General features: G+C 38.3%; 1 protein-coding gene, 1 long non-coding RNA gene and 1 pseudogene across 3 annotated transcripts in view; 2 read left to right on the plus strand and 1 right to left on the minus strand.

Annotated features, from left to right (window-relative positions):
- LOC148083110 (uncharacterized) overlaps positions 1-7,198 on the plus strand; it is a 7,525-nt gene extending 327 nt beyond the window's left edge. The window contains exon 2 of the long non-coding RNA XR_015710728.1: positions 6,122-7,198. This is a non-coding gene — a long non-coding RNA (uncharacterized LOC148083110). The remainder of the gene's footprint in view (positions 1-6,121) is intronic.
- Positions 1-23,132, plus strand: part of LOC148083109 (NACHT, LRR and PYD domains-containing protein 3-like) — a 238,050-nt gene that overhangs the window by 39,342 nt on the left and 175,576 nt on the right. The gene's annotated exons all lie outside the window — the stretch shown is intronic.
- On the minus strand, positions 7,405-8,572 carry LOC148083111 (uncharacterized; annotated as a pseudogene).

Genomic DNA, 23,132 nt, shown 5'->3' on the forward strand with positions numbered 1-23,132 from the left:
CAACATTTCACTTTCATACTGATATACACTGTGTCAAGGGTAGCTTGAAACAGACTAGAGATTATTCAGCGATTTAATGAAGGACAGACTGTCTGCTCTGTTCACACCTGTGGACGTGAAACAAAAGAGCAAGAAAGAACACACCCAAAAGAGGGGGGCTGGAAGACAAAGGAATCCGCCCACACAACAGGGAAGCAAGGATGTTGCTCTCCAGGTGACTCGAGACAGGAACTAACATCAAAGAACCACTGCCCCGGAACAGACGCCCCCTGGACAGGAAACTTTCCCTTAAATGTAGAGACGACCCATAACCCAGGACCGTCTTTCCCGGAGCTATCGACCTGTACAGCTGCCGGCAAAGATCGAGTCCTTTCGATCGTAAAGTTATATCTTTGTTTGACTTGTAGCGGCGAATAAACGACCCGTACACTCTGCATTTTGACCTTTTATCTCCATAAAGCAAAGTATTAAGACCTGGACGTGACGTCGTGTTGGAGCGACAGAAACGGACTAGTTTTAATCGTTTTACCAGGGTGTCTGGAAGCTAATTGAGCGATCGAGGGGCTCCTGCCATTATGACTTCGACACTTTAGACACGACAGGCTGGTCTAGAGTCTCGTTCCACGTAGCATAGTGTGTCTCTCTCACCTGTTTTGGTAAAATACTGTTGTCGTCGTGTTGTCATGACATATTGTTTTGTTTCAATTGTCTGTGTCTGTATATTTTTATCTTTTGAATATTTTTTTTCTCGCTGCGGTACTTGTAAAAATTAGCATTCGTTTGTGTGAGATCTCTGATTTTTTGTGACACAGCTGAGAGTCCAGGTTCGTGTGTCTCTGGACACTATCTCTTGCTGATAAGAACTGCTGCTTGGCAGACGTTGTTACTTGTCAGCTGCTGCAAGGCCGAATGAGCTCCGAAAGACAATTTCCTTGTTGGGGGGAGTGGTTGCTCTTGGAGGTTGAACTTCTAAGACTTCCTTCTTTTCCTCACCGACCCTCCCATTGTATTCATGTGTTCTCTAAACGCACACACATTCTTACGTCATCTTGAATTCTATTCACTATTGGGTTCGATATAATTATCTTTTCTCTTTATTAAGAAACATTCTTTGTTGACGATAGTTATTTTACTATTATTCCTGTTTCTTAATTCGTAATTTCTTAATTGAGGTATATACAAATATACAGTTAATTAGTGGTATAATTGGTTTAAGAAGAAAAACAAACCAACTCACATTTCAATTTTCTCCTTCTTCTGCTGTGTTCAATAACAATAACACAATTAACATTGATGGTTGGCACACTGTTGTATGTATTAATGATCTTGACCATCCTCTCTTCCTATTTCACATTATCAATCGATCAACTCACAATTGGTCACATTGCGTGTAACTTTTGGTGTTTTGTCGAACTAATACTGCTTATCTAAAACAAGTGTGTCATTGACTGCTTGCATGTGTGTACGTTTGTTGATATCTAGTTCCTGTTTTCTCTTCTTCTCTCAATTTCTGATCTTTGGTGTTGTATTTGCTATGCTGCCCCCTGCTGGTTTGCTCTTTGTTTACTTCTTAATTGACTTTTGTTCTGACTCAATTGGTGTAATTATTTAATTATTGATTAATTGAATCAATTGCAGTTTATTCTGTTTTCTTATTTTTTCAATTATTACTTTAAATACATTTTATTATTTTAACAATCAGTCATACATTTACTATTTTATTATTTTTAGTAAATTAGGGATTGGATTTTTATCTTTTTAATTATTGGAGGAATATTAAGTTATATGTTGTATTTGGTCATTAGACAGTCACTCTTATTCCTCTTCTGGTCAATTTTGCTATATATATATGCAACTAATTAGGAAGTTAAATAATTAACAATAAATAAATAATAAGTTGTTAATTTTTTTGACTTGAATAATTGTAATGAATTAGTATAATATTTTGATTAGATCTAATTGCATTTATTATTTTCAAATTAGTCCATTTAATTTTAATTTTCTTGTTTTTATTATTAATATCTTAATTTACTATTTGTTTTATTTATTATTATCTCGGATTTTATAATGGATTTTAATTAGTTAATTGAAGTTTTGGTTCTTAATTTAGATTTTTAGATTCTTCCTCTTTCATATTTTCATTTAATTGTTTATTATGGTAACTGCTTCTTTACCTATTATTTTTAGCATTATTACTAATATTATTAATATTATTAATTTGTTCTATTCATTTATTGACCTCCTATTTCAAGACAAAAGTAACTATTACTACAGGTGACAAGTTAAAGCTCCTGACAGGGAAGAAAAATAAGAAACGTTAATCTGTTTTTTAATTTAATGGTAAATCTTATGAGTGGGTTACTCACATCAATGATGATGAGAATTCATAATAAATAAAATAGTTAAACAAAATGCTCTTATTGAGCTCCAGATACAGCTAATTCAATTTCAACTTAAAGACTTGAAAGAGTTTCTCTAAAAATAGAGATGATAGTTCTAGGGTCCTATCATAGCTCCCTATTGGCCACTGGCTGGAGTGCATGGGTGTGGCAGGAGAAGAGGACGAGGAGATGGAAACAAACAAAGAATTTTGGTCAACAATGGCGCATTTTTGGCTTTAAGTCCAGGAACTTTGGTCCAGTTCCCTATTGGTGACACCTACGATTGAAGCAATTTTTCTGAGCTGAACAAACGAGAACTCAACCTCAACAACTCTCCACCAAGAATGAACTTCTGCTCCAGAGAGGGAGGAGCTGTACTGGTTCAACGTGATTGAACATCTGATGGTTTCTCTGATCTTGAAAAGACTTTTGAGACTTCATTCCTATGATCCACCTTTGGACCCCCCACACTGCACTATGAACTATGTCTGGGATGATGATGAACGTGATTATGAAGACAAATGGCACGATCTGGTCGCAAACATGAACTTGACTCTAGTCTGCGATGACATTTTTTGTGGTCCTGATGGTGAGGCTGCTGAACTAACAACTGAACAAGGTTCTCTATGCTCTCTGACACTTCTGTCCCTCGTGTTGCTCTTGCTGTGGTTGCTGGTGGAGAAGCTAGGTTCTATATATTATATATAGATATTATAACAGGGCCCTGAGACAAATGATTAAGAAATGCAAAGTTGTTTGTGATTTGATGAAAAAGTAGACACATCTAAACTGTTAGAGACATGATATCTTAAGATGTAACAGTAAACAGTTAATCCCAGAATAACATACTCTGATTGCTCCACTCAGAGCTATGATGAAAGCAGCCATAAGAAAACTAAACAAAAACTTGTGAGGTCAACTGATGCAGAATTTTATTTAAACTAATTACAAGTGACTCTGTCTAGAGCTGCTGACTTGTCACCTCCAGAAACTAGACTATAGAGACTAGACTATAGAGACTAGACTATACTATACCATTCAATCTTGATGTGAGTGAAATTGATGATATATTGTTCTTTGAAATTAGACTTAAATAGTGAAAATGGTAAAAATAGAGACTAAAATACTGTAGGAGGAAAGGTCAAAGAAAAAATAATAGATTAAGAGATAAATTAAAAGAAACACTGAGAAATATAAATATGACATTCTTCTCTCTAGTTGAATAAACCAAACAACTATAAGTGAATATTAATTAAAGAAACAGTTAAGATAAGCAAAATAGTAATCTAGAATAGATACTGTATTTATTTTGTGGGTAGATAATTAAAGAGGTCTGACACCTGATCAAATTAACCATTAGATTCATAAAACACATTTGAACTCACACAACACTCTCAGACATTCACATAGATATTACAAATAACACACTGATCTCAGAGATAAACAAACAAACACATGATGTCTTCAATTTAAATTGAATAAGATAAAAAAGTGTCTCTGCTACAACCTGCTCCCTGTGTGTGTGTGTGTGTGTGTGTGTGTGTGTGTGTGTGTGTGTGTGTGTGTGTGTGTGTGTGTGTGTGTGTGTGTGTGTGTGTGTGTGTGAATGAAATAATTCCCTCCAACACCCGCCTCTGTTTCTCTCTCTCCATGAAGTCAAAACTTACTGATAATTTGAACTCTCTGCTAACTTCAAGGTTTATTCAAATAAAACACAAACTCTAACTGACATCCACAGACATACAAAGTTTTGAATACACAACTCATGACACACACACAATATCCTCATCACCACCTGAATAGATTCAAAACTGACCTTCTAGTAACTTCTGATCTTATCCTGTCAGAGGTGGTGTTGAGAAGCTCCAGTGAGGGAGGAATAAGAAGCCACTGTCCACTGCAGACTTAAATATATGAAATGATCTCCTTGTTAGAAGGTGAACAAGAAACATGAGCCAACATGAGTAAAGATAATAACTTGACTAGCTTGAAAATATATGTATGAAAAAATGTAGTTTTAGGAAACTACTCTTTGGACATGTGGTGAAATAGTTAAGATGTTTAAATTACCAAACACAAGAAATCATGATTTGAGATAAATACAACTTCCCTAAAACTAATAACACTTTACTTAATGCTAAGAGAAGGAACATATTGACATTAGAGAAGTTTCAAAAAACAAGGGAAAGAAAATATCTTGTTATGATTAAAACGTAGTTTCAGAATTAATCATTTTAAGAACATGTATTTTTTTTATAAATTAAAATAGAATACTTTTATATACATCAATGGCAGCCAATAATACAATACACAATATGAAAAGTGAAACTTGAAACTAAAAAATTAAATTGATTAATTGAAAAAGTTAAATAAAAAATGGAAATATGTTTCTAAAGCTGCTTCTAATGTTCTAAGGCAACTATAAACATTTTTGAACAAAATGTAAAGCAGAGAACAGAATCGACTAAAAATGTAAGACCCAGAAGAAATAAATTAATTAATAAATGATGCCTTCAAGAAAGAAAATAGCAAATAATCTATTTAGAAACTATAGAATCATATCAGTCTCATTACCTTTGTTAAAGATAAATATACCTTTAATCCAAGATCCAAAAATAAGAACTAGAGCAAGAGATTAATGGAAAATAAACAAGTTGAATTCTAAAATTGACAAAATATGGAGTTGCAAGTGTAATTTATTGAAGGAATTCAATTATATAAGCATTGAAAATTACTAGTTTTCATCCACATGACAAAATGATTTGATTGAAGTTTTAAACAAAGGAAACCTAAAATAAATACCAATTTGAAATACTAGAGTTTAACAGTTCTTTGGGGAACTTCAATATAAAGATAATAAATGGGTTAATAATGGAAAATAAGGTTCTCAAAATGTGTTCTATATCTAACAAAGGACAAGAAAATAAAATAAAAGAATGAATCATTATAATTATAATCGGAAAAATATTTTATAGTGTAGATTTTTACTTTTTTTAAATGTTTTATTATTCATAAATTAAGTCTTAGTTAGTCTTTTATTAATTGGTTAAACTAAGGTCCAGAAATCCAACAATATAAATGCTAATATAGAAAAAACATAATAAAATAAATAAACGGCTGCAGAATAGTTTGCACATAGACATTTTTTTCTATTTGATATTATCCATTTACTTTAGCAATAGACTTTCAAACCAAATCTAAGAGGAATAATAATGATTCAACAAAGCTTAGAATATCTTTTTGTAGCTAATAATGTCATATATTGAATAAATGTATTCATAAATAAATTTAAGAAAGTTAATACCAAGAGTATTTTGATTAATTAAATGATTTGACAATAGATTTGGATACAAAGTTATTCAAGAAAACATTTTTTAAATACAAATAAATGAAGTTGTTTATTTGTCCCTCAGGGGAGGACTTAGATACTTAGCTGGATAATAGGTTTGTTACATGTTTGGTGATTCTTGTTGCACGGTTCTGTCGATCAACACTGCTGAAGGAGGCTCTGTCCAGATTGCATTCAATTAATTTTAAATTTTTGGTGTAGAAACCAGCTTGAGAATAAGGTACGACTGTGTTTTACTATCTCTCTGACTTAGGTAGTAAATAGGAAGGGGTTAATTTTGTCTGCATGAAGTAGTATGAGTAAATTCTAAATAAAAAGCATGATTGAAAGATGTATTGTTTCTCATTTGTCCAAAGAATGCGATGCTGTTCATGTCTTTCCTATGTTGCAGGACGAGCTCAATGATGCTCTGTTGACGGGGGAGAACGTCAACAACACCTCACATGAAGAGCCCACATCTAAGTCGCCGACAACGGGGCTGCTACTTCCTTTTTACCTCGTTAAAGAGGTTTTTCAAAGCAGTGGATACTGGCTCCATATCAATATATATTTTAACAAAATCTCTACTTCAAAATAGACTTATTAGATGTGAGTTACTTAGTGTGAATATGTTTGTTTTGATGATTTGGCATTCAATTACTTCAGTTTTAATTCGTAGCATAATTTGGAATAATAATTATTATTAATTTTTTTTTTTTGGATTTTCTTTTTTTCTTTTTTCTTTTTTGTGATTTGAGAGAAATGCTCATAATGTATAATTGTATTAATTAAATGAATCTGTGTTTCCTCTGTTGCTTTCTCACCATATGTAATCTTTGTGTGGCACTATACGGATAATAGTTTAGCATGTTTAGTTTATGATAAGATTCGAGATCGTTATTTTGAAATCAGACTAGTCTTTTATTGCATCATTAGTTCATGATGCAATCAGGGGGAATGTAAGGAAATGACAACTTTACTGTAATCAATCATCTAGATTTAACAGACATTTCAAATAGTCACTTGATTAACTGATAATCTTTCATATTTAATTCATATTAAATAATCCTATTCTTGCATTGACTGCAACACAAGGCCGAGTTCACAAAGCCTCGCACACACAGAAAGATTAAATAATCCCGGGATTCCAGGAAGTTCCTGTTTGAGAACTCACACTGAAGGACACAAGTCGCTGGGAACAAACTCTCTCTAGAAGTCAACAACCTTCAGTAAGTTTCCACTACGATCACGTGCGACCGGCCATCTTAGAATCAAGTGTTTAAAGTTACTGACCAATCCTACATTCACATTTGACTAGAGGTGTTAACCTGAATATTCTACTATAAAGATCCACCATTTTGTCTGATCTTTGCGTTCTGTCATTCTTAGACGTCTGCGATAGATCTCTCTGTTTGCCAGCGCCCGTGTTCACGTAAGTTTGTCTCTTACTTTTGCATAATTCACTAAACGAGCATTTTTCTTAAACTCATCCATGTGTCTGTCCTTCATTCCATCACCACGTACGAGGCTGGGGAGGGGTCGGTTCATCGGAACACAAAATCCCAACACCTGAGACCAGTAATTATGCGATAACATTTTCAATTCCTTCTTCTGCATCTGGTTTGAGCGGGTATTGTCTTATTACAGGGCGATGCTCAGTCTTCCCTTTAATAATTACAGGTGGAGTATTTTTCATCAGACCTAAATCCGTGGGTCCTTGACTCCAGAGTTGCTCTGGCAACTTGCTCATAGCCTCTTCCTCGTCTTGTGAGAGGGAGAGGATCTGTACATCTCAGCTCAAATGAGTTTGAGGGTTAGTTCTGAGTGTCCAATTTAATCGCACTCGTTGCCACCCAGTATGCGACACCTCCCACAACGGATTTTGTGGATTTGGCGTCCAACTGAGGTGTGGCAGCGATCCCGCAAGATCATTAATGTCTTTCCACTCATGCTCATGGCTCTTTGCCAAGGACACATGTGGGTGTTGTCCTGGCGGAAGGAGTTGTTTTACCTGAGCTGACACAACTGCAGTAGCAAAACCACACTTCTTTTTACAATATAAGTGTTCTAGGTTTATTACCTGTGGTTCTAGTCGCAAGAAAAATTCGTCATACTCTAAATCAGGGCCTGGATCATCTTTATGTCTTATGGTTACGTGAAGGCCCTGTTTTCCCTGGATCTCTCCTCCAGGTTCAACTTTTTCTGCAATTTCTCTCAAGAGTTGAGCTGCTGCTCCTGTCATTTCTGCCTCTGGGAGGTCTAATGACCACCAATAACGGGCGCTTCAGTTATCGGCGGTATGTCACCTACTGAGGCGACCACCCTCCCCTTGTTGGTTGTTTGTAGTCTTATTTCTAGTTGTGTGATAACATCCCGTCCCAACAAGTTATGTGGACAAGATGGATGCAAAACTAGTTCACCCTGCGCTACTCTCAGTGGTCTTTCTGGTGCAACAATGTTCAAAGTGTGTGACAATGGCAAATGTTCAACCGTTCCATGAGCTCATTTCATTTTGACTATACCTTTTCCTGGCTTAATTTTCTTTGGGTCCCATCGACCTAGTACTGAAACATCAGCACCGGTGTCTACCAGAAAAACTGTTGGATCTCCGTTTGCTAGGAGTGTCATTTCAGGCCTTTTACCAGGCTCTGTTAAATGTCCTAACAAAAGGTCTTGAATTTCAGGTATTTCTTCATCAAACATTGTGTGTGAGAGGTTAATTTCTTCTTCTGATTCATCAGTTTCACATGGCGGTGCACTCGGTTGTGACCTTGGTGCTGCCACCTGTTGTTGGCCTAGTCATTCTTCATCCTCAGACGAATCATCAGAGTAGTGTTTTCGTCTGGGTTTATCTTTGCGCTTGTTTTTCTCAATACAATCTCTGGCAAGATGTCCTGTCTTTCCGCAAGTAAAGCATCAACCTTCTTTTAAGAGTCTTCTTTTTTCTGCGGACAGTGTATTAGGATCATATTATCATATTAGTAGTAAATGTTTGTTACATGTGTCATGTCACTAGTGACTTGTTTTTCTCGCTTTTTCTCTATCATTTCGTAATTTCGGGCATATGTAATGTGATCGTTTGTCCCAGCCTTCTGCCAGGTCACATTTTGCTTCTTAATGTATCTCGACAGATCTGGTCTCATTTGGTTCAACAAATGATTTTTGAAATGTGATTCCCATAGAGCTGGATGATCTTCGGGAATCCCACCATGTTTGTTAAAAACATCCATTAATCTGACTTTGAAGTCGTCTATGTTTTCGTCTTCATGCTGCCTGCAGGCTGCTATTTGATTAGGATCAGGCCTCTGTGCATAGATCTGCTCACATCTTTCCAAAATGTCATTCAGAGGTAACGCGACTTGTGCATATGGTATGACGCCACCTTGATCGTTCGTGATCATGATACGAAAACACATAAGTCGTTGTTTCTTGTACTCCTGTTACATAAGCACAATTTCCTGTCCATTCTTCCACCAATCTGTTTCTCAAGACCCCACCTCCACACCACCACCATAACTGGGATCGAATGACGTGTTTCAAGGCATTCTTCAAGTTTATGTTGGTGTCTGAACAAGAAGGATCTTCTCGCCTGCAGTTCATTCAAAACTCTGCAGCCAGAATTGTGATTCGCTCTCGTAGAAGAACTCACATTTCTCCGATCCTTAAATCTCTGCATTAGTTTGTTTCAGGATCCATTTTAAAATTCTGGTTCTTACTTTCAGATCTATTCATGGTAGGATTTCATTAATTATTTAATAAAACAAGTTTTAAAATGTTTTATTTTTATTTTGTCAAGAGTTAAATAACATTTGTAAATTTTTAAACAATTTTTGGTTTAAAAGAATATTCTGTATGCAACAATATTGAAAAGACTTATATGGAAAAAAAATGCATTCAGGAATATATATATATATCCAAAAAACAAATTTGGGAAAGTTAAAAAATATTTTTTGACAATACGGTGTCAATATTATACATTCTTGACGATACACAATACACACACCAAATATATACACAACTCTTTAAAGTTCCACATGTACTTGTTCCTGGACGCGTGAGAAAACACTCGGTCCTTGATGATCTGTGCGGAAACAAAACTTGAATCAATTCGTTGCTCCACCAGATGGCGCTCTCAGCCGTGAGATGTTTCTCTCTGGAAACATTACTATTAGAACATTAAGAAGTGAAAGAACCGAGAAAGTGAGGCTTCATGAAGCTTCATCAAGAGTTTTCACTGATTGTTGGTCGATGATGATCAACATGATCTTATCTACTCACACGGTTGAAGTTGAGTTGTTCATTTGTTGTGTCAAACATGGAAACAACCCTTAACAGTCCAGGTCTCTGCTCTTCTGATCCCTCCTGCAGGGGGCGCTGCTGCGACAGTGACACCAGAACTCTGTCGCTCACCAGCGCTCGCACCGTGGACAGAACCTGAAAGAAAGATGATGATGTTGATGTTACTCAAGTTGACCCAGAACCAATCACCTGCTACGATACCGAGTCTATCTGGTCACAAAGAAAGAGCTGAGCTAGAAGGCTTTTCATTCACCGGTCATTCAACACCTGTCAGTTTTCAGAAAAGAAATCATGTTTTGGGGAGTGAAGAGCTCAGTCATCCAGGAGACACTCTGTGTAGCATCATTCTGAGGACAGTCGGGCTCTGACCCGGAGGAAGCCCCGGGACACACCCAGGACATGACGGAGTCACACTAGAGCAAGAGTTGAGTTAAAACATTTTTATTATTATTAACATTATTTTTAATGTTAATTTTAGTAATTAGGTCAGAATATTTGAATTGTGATTTATGTCAAATTAAGGTCAAATAAACTCAGTAACTCCAGAAGCAGCTGTGGATCAATGACATCAACATTATTGAATATTTCAAATGTTGTTTTTATTGATTAGTTTTGATGTGAAGATCAGAACAACCTTCCATCTGCATAACTGATAACCTGACGCTTCCTTCTACCCTCACTCGTGAACAAGACCGTGAGATACTTGAACTCTCCTCCTGTAGATGCTCGTCTTATTCATGAACTCTAGCCGATCGAAACATGTTCTGACCCACGAAGACTCGTCCAGGTCCAGAAGATTTTTAAGATGTCAATGATTTTTTGCTCGAATCAAGAACATTTAAAAATAATAATAATTGTTTCAAATAATATTCCATAAACTGAACAGATTAAGTCGCACGACTGGAACGATTCCAATGCTGGTCCTCAGTGAAGATCATGTTCATCAGGAGCAATTAAAACGAGACAATTCCCCGCCAGGAAATGGTGAGAGAGGACTGTGTGCTTTGACCCGTGACCAGAAGAACCATGAAAGCTACAAAAGACTTGATCATTTCAGAGCAGGAGATGTTTGAAAAACGTGGCAGATTTGAGACTTTTTCACAAAATAGATTCACTCGTCATTATCTAATTTTTATTCTATCTATTTTTAGTCTATCTAGCCACGACATTTGTTAAGATAAATAAGATTAAATTAAATTAAATTAAATAGTTATATTTTAATATATGAGTTTTTTTCAAAACATCTTACTTAACAGAAATTTCTTAAGAAAAAGTTTAGAAAAAAAGGAGTTTTGTTGAAATGTGAATGAATAGAAATACATTTCCGCCTGGAAACTTAAAACAAACATCATTTCAACGTAATCATGTTGACGTGAGTCACTCAGACTGTTGACCAGGTTACATCATTTACTCTTCAATAGTTTGCTGTAAAATGATTTAAAAAAAGTTTAAATGGAAAAAAGCTTCTGAAACATTGAACAGGTGGTCATAATGTTATGGCTCAATGATCAGACATGATCGATACACAATTCTCGTTCTCAAACAAGACATTGATCGACCGTTTGTGTAGTGAAGTTGTCTTCTCCTCTCGCTGTCTGTGACCTCTGACCTTCAGGGAGACGTGTCGCTGGTTGATATTCGACTGCTCTCCCCTGATGGTAGACCTGTATCTCTACTGACTTACTTCCTCTCTTTTAGTCTCTGACTTCATAGAACCTTCACTTTGTCTCAATGTTGTTTTGTGAGTGTCATGTTTTTAACTGGAAAACTGCCAAGTTAATTCTAGAAATAACTTCTTATTGAGGCGAGAACTGCGTTGTATTGATAGTATTTATAGTATTGTAGTTTAGTGAATATAGGGTTGAATTTTATCAGAACGACCAGCACTCTGGTTATAACAAATAGTACAATGTAATATTTTAAGAATATACCTGGAATATCACTATCAGGAGCATCACTTTTAGTCCAAAGAAAACTATTAAAATGACATGGATAATATTATAATTATTATAATTTACTTTGGTGTTTTAGTGGAAGCAAAAGCGCGATACAAATATTACTTACTAACTTAGTTACATAAAAATCCCCCTTTGGTCATTGTGGGGAAACCGTCGATGTTTGTCCATCAAGGACAAGGTTGTTGTACGGCGTCGAATGTCATCCAACTCATCCAAGATCGTCCCAGAGTGTCCATAGGGTTCCTGGCAATAGAGCCACTGATACACAGATTGATGGGTGTCACCCTTATCACCCCCTTTCCTACCATTAACCTAAAAGGATAAAATAGATGGAAGCTTTATCGTTTGGTAAAGACCATATTCATGGGGGAATGGAGTTCAGAACATTATGTTTGTCAATTCTCTACATCCGGGCCAATGGCAGGGGTGTGTCCAGAACCAAATCAAAAAAGAATAACAATATTTGCATCACAACGACTGAGAAAGTACACAATGAGAGGGAGGAAAGAGTTGACAGAGAAGAAAAGAATCACACGAAGGGGAGAAGAAAAATAATGTAATTGTAAAAAGAAAATATTTTTTAACTAAAATTTGAAAAAAAAAAAAATGAACTCAGATGTGGTATGGGGTATTGAAGTTTTAGAAAAATGTCTAACTGTAGTTATAATGTAGGTCAGGTCAGGTATTATTTATTTTATTTTGAATTTTTGGTATGTTTAATATTTTCTTTGTCGTCCTATTAACGTGATTTTGGACCACTTTGTGGTTCTTGTAACATTGACAGACATTTCCAAACATCTCTTTATTTAATTTTGTGTAATAATATTATATTATTTATTTATTATTTTAGTTAAAGTAGTGTAAGTATAAGTAGTAAAAGCAGTAGTATAATTAGTAGTAAAAGTAAAAGTAGAATTAGTAGTAGAAGCAGTACTATAATTAGTAGCAAAAGTACAAGTAGAATTAGTAGTAAACGTACAAGTAGTATAAACAGTAAAAGGAGTAGTAGAATGAGTCCAGCTTCAACCACAGAGCCCTCCTGATCAACCTGTCCAACCTGTTGACACTTCTGATCCCAACACAACACACCTCAGCACAAAACACTGGTCACCACAGACTGGTAGAACATGCAGAGGAGATTTTAGCCTGATCTTTTTCGGGACTGGAACTATACAGGAAGTCTTCCACAGGGTTGGTACTTTCCCCCTCATCGCTTCACCTCCTGCTTTGCTGACCTCATGGAGTCTCTGTACCTGCTCCTGAAACCTTCTCTCTGTTAAGGACATCCTTGACCTCCTTTGTTACCCACGGTTTATTATTAGGGTAACAGCGGACAGTCTTAGCAGGGGTGACAACGTCCAAGCAGAAATTATTATAATCTGTTATACAGTGTGTCTGACCTTTGATGTCCTCTTGAGACCTCAGCAGCACATCCCAGTCTGTGGTGTCAAAGCAGTCTCTGATGGCGTCCTCCACAGTTGGTGTCCACTTTCTGATTGTCCTAGTGGTCACAGTCTGTCTCTGCACCTGAGGAGTGTACTGTGACTGAAGGTGGACCAGGTTATGATCAGACCTTCCAAGTGGAGGTCATTGTGCGAGAAACCACAGGCCAGGAACTCCTCCAGAGACCAGAGGTCCCTGGACGGGGCCTTGGGAGTTGGCTCCGCCTCCCAGTCCGACAGGCTCGTCGATCGATACGGTGATTGACCTCTAAGCTTGGCTCACCAAACTTTGAAAGGGGCCTGAGTAGCACTTATTCCTGAGCCGTTACAACTACGGGATTAACGTCCAACCACCGTCATAAACACGAACAAGATGGCCGACTACCAACTCAGTCAACGTATAATGGTTATATACTACCACCCGGTGGCCAAGAGTATTCCACAAACACAACGAAGAGTTTGTGGTGAAAAGATCACATGTCAATGATGCTTCAGAAGTGCTGATGTGTTTGTCCATCACTGTCATGGAAGCTTCTGTCAAGTGTGCGAAGCTGAAGACACTTGGAGGACATGTGCAGCATTTGGATCAGAACCAAGACTTGTTTGGATGAAAAGGACAAAACTAGATACAACTGGATAATAAACAAATGGAAGAGATAAAGCTGTGTTTGTGACAGGTGTGTCAGCGACAGGTGTGTCAGCGACAGGTGCGTCAGCGACAGGTGAACAAGACTGCATTCCTTCTTCTAGATCAAGATTGTGACTGAACTTGTCAAACGTCTTTATCCTTGTGGCACATGTTTTGTTGTTGAACTATGTTATAAAAGTGTGAGTCAACAACACACTATGTTGCACTGATGTCTCTGACAGACACACCTCCTCACTGACGGTTCATCAGTGTTTCCCTGAGTCTGGATCAGAAGGAGCTGAGCTCACCTGGAAGTTTCACCTACAAACATGGACACAAGTCTTCAGAGCAGAGAGCTGCTCACAGGTCAGTGACTTTCTTCATGTTGTCATGTTCCCAAGTGAGAGTGTGAATGCATGAGTCAAGAGTGAGTTTGTGAGGTGAATAAATTAATCAAGAGTAAGGAGAATAAATGAATCAAGAGTGAGGTGAATACATTAATCAAGAGTGAGGTGAATAAATGGATCAAGAGAGATGTTAATAAATGAATCAAGACTGAGGTAAATAAATGAATCAAGAGTGAGGTGAATACATGGATCAAGACTGAGATGAATCAAGAGTGAGGTGAATACATTAATCAAGAGTGAGGTGAATAAATGGATCAAGAGAGATGTTAAAAAATGAATCAAAACTGAGGTGAATAAATGAATCAAGAGTGAGGTGGATAAATGAATCAAGAGTGAGGTGAATAAATGAATCAAGAGTGAGGTGAATAAATTAATCAAGAGTGAGGTGAATAAATGGATCAAGAGAGAGGTTAATAAATCAATCAACACTGAGGTAAATACATGAATCAAGAGTGAGATGAATCAAGAGTGAGGTGAATAAATGAATCAAAACTGAGGTGAATAAATGAATCAAGAGTGAGGTGGATAAATGAATCAAGAGTGAGGTGAATAAATGAATCAAGAGTGAGGTGAATACATGAATCAAGAGTGAGGTGAATCAAGAATGAATCAAAAGTGAGGTGAATACCTTGATCAAGAGTGAGGTGAATACATGAATCAAGACTGAGGTGAATACATGACTCAAGAGTGAGGTGAATAAATGAATCAAAAGTGAGTTTGTGAGGTTAATAAATGAATCAAGACTGAGGTGAATAGATGAATCATGAGTGAGGTGAATACATGAATAAAAACTGAGGTGAATAAACGATTCAGGAGTGAGGTAAATAAATGAATAAAGAATGAGTTTGTCAGGGGAATAAATGAATCAAGAGTGAGGTTAATAAATGAATCAAGAGTGAGGTGAATATACAAATCAAGAATGAGGTGAATAAATAAATCGAGAGTGAGTTTGTGAGGTGAATACATGAATCATTACTGAGGTAGATAAACTATTCAAGAGTGAGGTGAATAAATGATTCAAGAGTTTGGTAAAAAAAAAAGAAAAAAGAGTGAGTTTGTGAGGTGAATAAATGAATCAAGGGTGAGGTGAATAAATGAATCAAAACTGAGGTGAATAAATAAATTAAGAGTGAGTTTGTGTGATGAATAAATGAATCAAGAGTGAGGTGGATAAATGAATCAAGAGTGAGGTGGATAAATGAGTCAAGAGTGAGGTCAATACATGAATCGAGACTGAGGTGAATGAATGAATCAAGAGTGTGGTCGTGAGAGGAATAATTGAATCAAGAGTGTGGTCGTGAAGTGAATAAATGAATGAAGAGTGTGATTGTGATGAGAATAAATGAATGAAGATTGTGGTGAATAAATGAATCAAGAGTGTAGTCATGAGGTGAATGAATGAATCAAGAATGTGGTCTTGAGGTGAATAAATGAATCTAGAGTGAGGTTGTGAAGTGAATTAATGAATGAAGAGTGTGGTCGTGAGGAGAATAAATGAATGAATATTGTGGTGAATAAATGAATCAAAAGTGTAGCCATTAGGTGAATGAATGAATCAAGAGTGTGGTCGTGAGGTGAATGAATGAATCAAGACTGTGGTCGTGAGTTGAATAAATGAATTGGGAGTGTGGTCGTGAGTTGAATGAATGAATCAAGAGTGTGGTCGAGAGGTGAGTGAATGAATCAAGGGGGTGGTCATGAGGTGAATGAATGAATCAAGGGTGTGGTCATGAGGTGAATTAATGAATTAAGAGTGTGGTTGTGAGGTGAATGAATGAATGAAGAGTGTGGTCGTGAGGTGAATGAATGAATCAAGAGTGTGGTCGCGAGGTGAATAAATGAATCAAGAGTGTGGTCGTGAGATGAATACATGAATCAAGAGTGTGGTCTTGAGCTAAATAAACTTATCAAGATTGTGGTCGTGAGGTGAATAAATGAATCAAGAGTGTGGTCGGTGGGTGAATGATTAAATCAAGAGTGTGGTCGTGAGGTGAATAAATGAATCAAGAGTGAGGCCATGAGGTGAATGAATGAATCAAGAGTGTGGTCGTGAGGTGAATGAATGAATCAAGAGTGTGGTCATGGGGTGAATAATGAATCAAGAGTGTGGTCGTAGGGTGAATGAATGTATCAAGAGTGTGGTCGTGAGGTGAATAAATTAATCAAGAGTGTGGTCGTGAGGTGAATGAATGAATCAAGAGTGTGGTCATTGGGTGAATAAATGAATCAAGAGTGTGGTCGTGGGGTGAATGAATGTATCAAGAGTGTGGTCGTGAGGTGAATAAATTAATCAAGAGTGTGGTCGTGGGGTGAATAAATGAATCACGAGTCAAAAGAATCAACAATCAAAGTTCAAGACACTCATGAGTGGATGAAGAGTTGATGGATATAAAACACAGGTGTGGCAGCAGCAGGTGAACTTTGATCCTTGACTGTTTTAATAACTTCTGTTCCAGCATCTTTTTATTTCATTAATAAAAGAGTCAAAGTTTAACAAAAACTTCTTATCTATCAGTCAGTATCAGAGAGTGAACACATGCATTAATTTATTCTTTAACTCAAGTGACACAAACATTCAGATCCATGATGCTGTTGTGTTTGTGTGCAGGTGTGGACACAGAGGAGGAAGATCCTCCCTCTAAAAAACTTCGGGGTGAAGACCATGACAGTCAGACCAGAGCTCAGAGGTGAGAAGATCACTTCTCCTGTCAGACCTTCAAATACTGGAATCATTTTCTCACTTCAACTTGTGTGTGTTCAGATCAAAGCTAGGTACCTCTGCTGGACCTGGACCTGGACCTGGACCTGGACCTGGACCTGGACCTGGACCTGGACCTGGACCTGGACCTGGACCTGGACCTGCTCCCAGCTGTGTGTCTCTGAAGAGTGACTGGTCTATGGGAAGATTTATTGACTTCAAAGGTGAACAGAAGCATCAGAGGTGAGAGACAACAGGAGCAACATGAGAACATCTAGTAGTTATTTAAATATGCAGAGAAAACTATACAGTATATCTTTACACATGAGAGGAAGAAGAAAATAATAGTAATAATAATAATACATCTTATATGGAGACCTCCTGAGGGAAGTTTTACCTTTCCTAACCTTACCTTATATGAAACCATCTTTCAGGAGACTCAAGGTCGCTGCACAATAAAATCACAAATAGGATAAAATCACACAATTTAACCAAACAATTAAATTTCTTCTTTTAGGAATTACTTTGACTATTGTCCTGGATGAACTCCCATTTATGTTACGACCTGTCTGTCTGTCTGTCTGTCTGTCTGTCTGTCTGTCTGTCTGTCTGTCTGTCTGTCTGTCTGTCTGTCTGTCTGTCTGTCTGTCTGTCTGTCTGTCTGTCAGACAGAGAACGCAGGCCAAGCAAACAACTACAATTTTACAACAATGAGTTAACGTTTAAAATATACAAACAAAAGAACCAAACTTAACTCTCAGTTACAGTGCATGGAACTGACCCTTCCTGTTAGAGGCTAAATCTGATCAGTGGAGGTCGTAACACATCACACCTTCAAATACTGGAAATACTTTCTCACTGCGACTTGTGTGTGTTCAGATCAAAGCTACTTAAATCTGCTGGACCTGGACCTGGACCTGGACCTGGACCTGGACCTGGACCTGGACCTGGACCTGCTCCCAGCTGTGTGTCTCTGAAGAGTGACAGGTCTATGGGAAGAGATATTAACTTCAAAGGTGAACAGAAGCATCAGAGGTGAGAGACAACAGGAGCAACATGAGAACATCTAGTAGTTATTTAAATATGCAGAGAAAACTATACAGTATATCTTTACACATGAGAGGAAGAAGAAAAAAAAGACAGAGAGGGAGAGAATTAAAGCAGTGTTTGCAGTATTGCACTTAAAGCTATATTTTACATTCACCACAGAATATTGCATGTGATTAAGGTGAGGTAGTGTCTCGTTCTTTTTTGCAGTGTTCAGTGTTTTTTATTTGCAGTCAGTCTGGCTGTTCTCGGGAGAAAACTGTTAAAGAAGTTTTTCACACCTGTATTTGGGGATCCTCTGCCATTCTTCCTTGAAGAACCTTTTCTAGTTCTGTTAGGTTGTATGGTGAACGTTGATGGACAGACATTTCAAGAATGGTCACAGAGTTGTTCCGAAGCAACTCCTCTGTTATTTTGGTTGTGCTCGGGGTCATTGTCTTGTTGGAAGGTGAACCTTCGGCCCAGTCTGAGGTCCTGAGCACTCAAGGGTTTCTTCCAGGATATCTCTGTACTTGCATTCATCTTTCCTTCAAACCCTGCAGCTGAAAAACACCCTCATAGCATGAAGCTGCGTCCACTGTGCTTCACTGTTGGATAGTACTGGACACTTGATGAGCAGTGCCTGGTTTTCTCCACACATTCCTCTGAGAATTGAGGCCAAAGAGTTCCATCTTGGTCTCCTCAGACCAGAGAATCTTATTTCTCATAGTCTGAGAGTCCTTCACGTGTTTTTTGACAAACTCTATGCAGGCTTTCATATGTCCTACACTGAGGAGAGGCTTCCGTGGGGCCACTCTGCCATGAAGCCCTGACTGGTGGAGAACTGCACTGATCGTTGACTTTCGAGAACTTTCTCATGTCTTCACTGCATCTCTGGAGCCACAGTGATCTTTGGGTTCTTCTTCACCTCTCTCACCAAGGCTCTTCTCCCACGATTGCTCAGTTTGGCTGGACGGCCAGGTCTAGGAAGAGTTCTGCTCGTCCCCAACTTTTCCAAACCATTTAAGGATTATGGAGGCCACTGTGCTCTGAGGAACCTTGAGTGCTGCAGAAATTCTTCTGTAACCTTGGCCTGATCTGTGCCACAATTCTGTCTCTGAGCTCTTCAGGCAGTTCCTCCGACGTCATGATTCTTATTTGCTCTGACATGCATTGTGAGCTGTGAGGTCTTATATAGACAGGAGTGTGTTTCCTAATCCAGTCAGTTTAATGAAACACAGCTGGACTCAATGAAGGTGTAGAACCATCTCAAGGAGGATCAGAAGAAATGGACGACATGTCAGTTAAATATGAGTCACAGCAAAGGGTCTGAATACTTATGACCGTGTGATGATTTCAGTTTTCATTATTTAATACATTTGTAAAAACTTCTACATTTCAGTTTTTTTCTGTCAAGGTGCGGAACTAAGTGAACATTAATGAGGAAGAAAAATGAACTTAAATGATTTTAGCGAATGGCTGCAATGAAACAAAGAGTGAAAAATCAAAAGCTCATATGATCCACTGATTACTTTCTGTACCCACCGTATGTAGTTACGTGTATGTGTATTTGAAGTACAGGTACAGATCTCATGCTACGAGTGTCTAGACAAAAAAAATCTGTGACTCACACCTGCAGATTCAAGAGTGTTTAGTAACTTGTACTCGTAAACTTATGTAAAAATATAGTCAAGGTTTCTTTTTCGTCTTTTACGACTACAAGTGTTCAATCACTCATGTGTACCTTCTTGATTACGAGTATGAATATGTAGTTACGTCAATGCAACTTAATAGTACGAGTACACATGTCATGTAACGGGTACATTAGTTGAACTAAAGCACACGTTCATGACTTCATACATATTTGACTTGACTTACGGACATATTTAGTAGAAGATCTACGAACTTCTTAGTACATGAGGCACCAGGTTCTTTAGGAAACAACAATCTCACCACACCTGTCGGAATCCCCTCCCATCGGCACATTTGTAAACTTGCCAATTTTCCCGCCTTTTGAAATAAACGTGCACAAACTAGAATATACATACGTACACATAATTTTAAGAACATCAGAAATGCACATGCTATTGTTGCCATTGATATGTATATTCCTGTGACATCGCAAAGAACCCAAGTTACAGTGCATGGAGCTCACCCTCCCTGTTGGAAGCTGAATCTGATCAGTGGAGGTTGTAACTCTTTCAAGTACTGGAATCATTTTCTCTCTTGTCTTGTGTGTATTCAGATCAAAACTATGTACATCTGCTGGACCTGGACCTGGACCTGGACCTGGACCTGGACTTGGACCTGGACCTGGACCTGGACCTGGACCTGGACCTGGACCTGGACCTGCTCCCAGCTGTGTGTCTCTGAAGAGTGATGGGTCTATGGGAAGAAGAATTGACTTCAAAGGTGAACAGAAGCATCAGAGGTGAGAGACAACAGGAGCAACATGAGAACATCTAGTAGTTATTTAAATATGCAGAGAAAACTATACAGTATATCTATACACATGAGAGGAAGAAGAAAATAACAATAATAATAAATCTTATTTAAAACCACCTCTCAGGAGACTCAAGGTCGCTGCACAATAAAATCACACAATTTAACCAAACAATTAAATTTCTTCTTTTAGGAATCACTTTTACTATTGTCCTGGATGAACTCCCATTTATGTTACGACCTGTCTGTCTGTCTGTCTGTCTGTCTGTCTGTCTGTCTGTCTGTCTGTCTGTCTGTCTGTCTATTCCCAAAATATAATACAAAACCCAATAGAAAATACAAATTGGGAAAAACACTCTTCACTTCCACACTTTGTAATAATCAACTTAAATACTGGCTCACAGCCGTCAAAGAGGCAACAAAAGGAAAAGGCTGCTCAAGAGAACGCAGGCCAAGCAAACAACTACAATTTTACAACAATGAGTTAACGTTTAAAATATACAAACAAAAGAACCAAACTTAACTCCCGGTTACAGTGCATGGAACTGACCCTTCCTGTTAGAGGCTAAATCTGATCAGTGGAGGTCGTAACACATCAAAGCTTCAAATAATGGAAATACTTTCTCACTGCGACTTGTGTGTGTTCAGATCAAAGCTACTTAAATCTGCTGGACCTGGATCTGGACCTGGACCTGGACCTGGACCTGCTCCCAGCTGTGTGTCTATGAAGAGTGACGGGTCTATGGGAAGAATAATTAACTTCAAAGGTGAACAGAAGCATCAGAGGTGAGAGACAACAGGAGCAACATGAAGAGATTGAAGTGTTGATCAGAGTTTTGTGTCTTTCAGGATCTACCAGGAGAAACAAGAAGAGTCTGAACTCAACTGTGATTCTCTGAAGAGTGACTGGTCTATGGATTGTACTGTTAATTTCAAAGGTGGACAAGAGTCTTCAGAAGACAGGTGAGGTTTGACATGTTAGCATGAGCAACAGTCATGGACACAATAACAGCTGCTGTGGGACAGACAGGTGCTGTTGGACTCATGAAGAAATCCACAACTTGATGTCAAATACAGTGAATTCATTTCACTGGATCATTCCATCTGTTGTTGAAGAAGTTTGTATCATGTGACGACCAACAGTCTCTTCAGTTGTTGAGTCAAGAAGAAGAATTCTAAATAGTGCAACTACTTTTCTTCTCCTCCACCTGAAGTCTTGTGAAACTTGACACACAACAAACGTGATGAAATATTCATCAAAAGTCAAGTTTGATTTGAGTGTTTTTCTTGTGATGCAACCTTCACGTGGATCATATGAGCGCCTCAGATGAAGGTCACTGATAAGAGAAAATACTTCAAGTGATTTAAGAGTCACTGATTCAATGATTGAGGGAATGTTTGAGTCGTCAAAGACTGTTAGTTGATCCTCAACAATCATTCTTTCACTCACAGCTGTGTGTGTTTCTATCAGCAGTTAGTGACTCTTGGTGACTTCAACTGAAGATGTTCATGAGTCAATGCAGCTCAAAACTTCTCTTTTATTGAGCTTCACGAACTGCTCGTCAAAAGTGCTGCAGACAGTCGTGGAGGAAAGTCGACTCACAAGAGAAGAAGCAACAAACTGCAGCCATGAGAATGAAATCACGACTGAAGTGTGAGACAAACTTGTGTTTCACCTGGTTTTCCATGAATGTGGAAGATTCTATCTTAGGTGGTCTGCACATGGAAGAGTCAGAGTCTTGCTCAGATCATTGGTGTCCTTGTAGAAGTAGACAGAACTTATTGACGGCCTGATGTTCTTCACAGAGAGGATCAGCAGGTCTCGGATGTTCTCAGTCTCCAGTGTGTCCAGCAGCATCAGACAGATGTGGACTCCACACTTCAGGTACGTTCAAGTCTTCAGCCTCACCTGCTGACTACAACAGCTGCTAACTCACCAGTCAGCTGCTTCTGCTGCTTCATGAAGTTCTGATCCTGGACAACTCCACCTGTCAGCTTCATACATGAAGTAGAAGGTCTGGTGTGGCTGAGACTCTTGTTTAGTTTTAGAGAGAAGATGAGATTTGAATGTGACTCAGACTCTCTGGTCCTGAGACTGAGACATACCTCTGGTGACCTCTGTAGGTCACATGATCAAGTCACATGTTTGTGTTTCAGCTGTTGGAGGAGAAGGTCATGACCCTGGTGAAGGAGGAACTGAAGAGAGTGAAGAAGTTTCTCAGACCAGGTGAGCAGAAACACCTGGAGGATGAGGAAGAGGAGGAGTTCTTCTGGTCTCATGATTTAATGAAACTGTTTCTCCTTCATTACAGTCTGTCAAGGTGTCAGATCTCAGCAGGAGGTTGTTCTTCTCTGGCCTCAGCTCTGACATCTAACCCGTTCCATCTGAGAGAGCTGGACCTGAGCTTCAACGATCCAGGAGGACCAGGACTGGAGCTGCTGTCTGCTGGACTGGAGAGTCCAGACTGGAGGCTGGAGACTCTCAGGTATGGACGGAGCAGCAGAACTCACTGACTGAGCTCC

This window comes from Callionymus lyra, chromosome 3, assembly GCF_982586985.1.
Source record: "Callionymus lyra chromosome 3, fCalLyr1.hap1.1, whole genome shotgun sequence".
Taxonomy (NCBI): domain Eukaryota; kingdom Metazoa; phylum Chordata; class Actinopteri; order Syngnathiformes; family Callionymidae; genus Callionymus; species Callionymus lyra.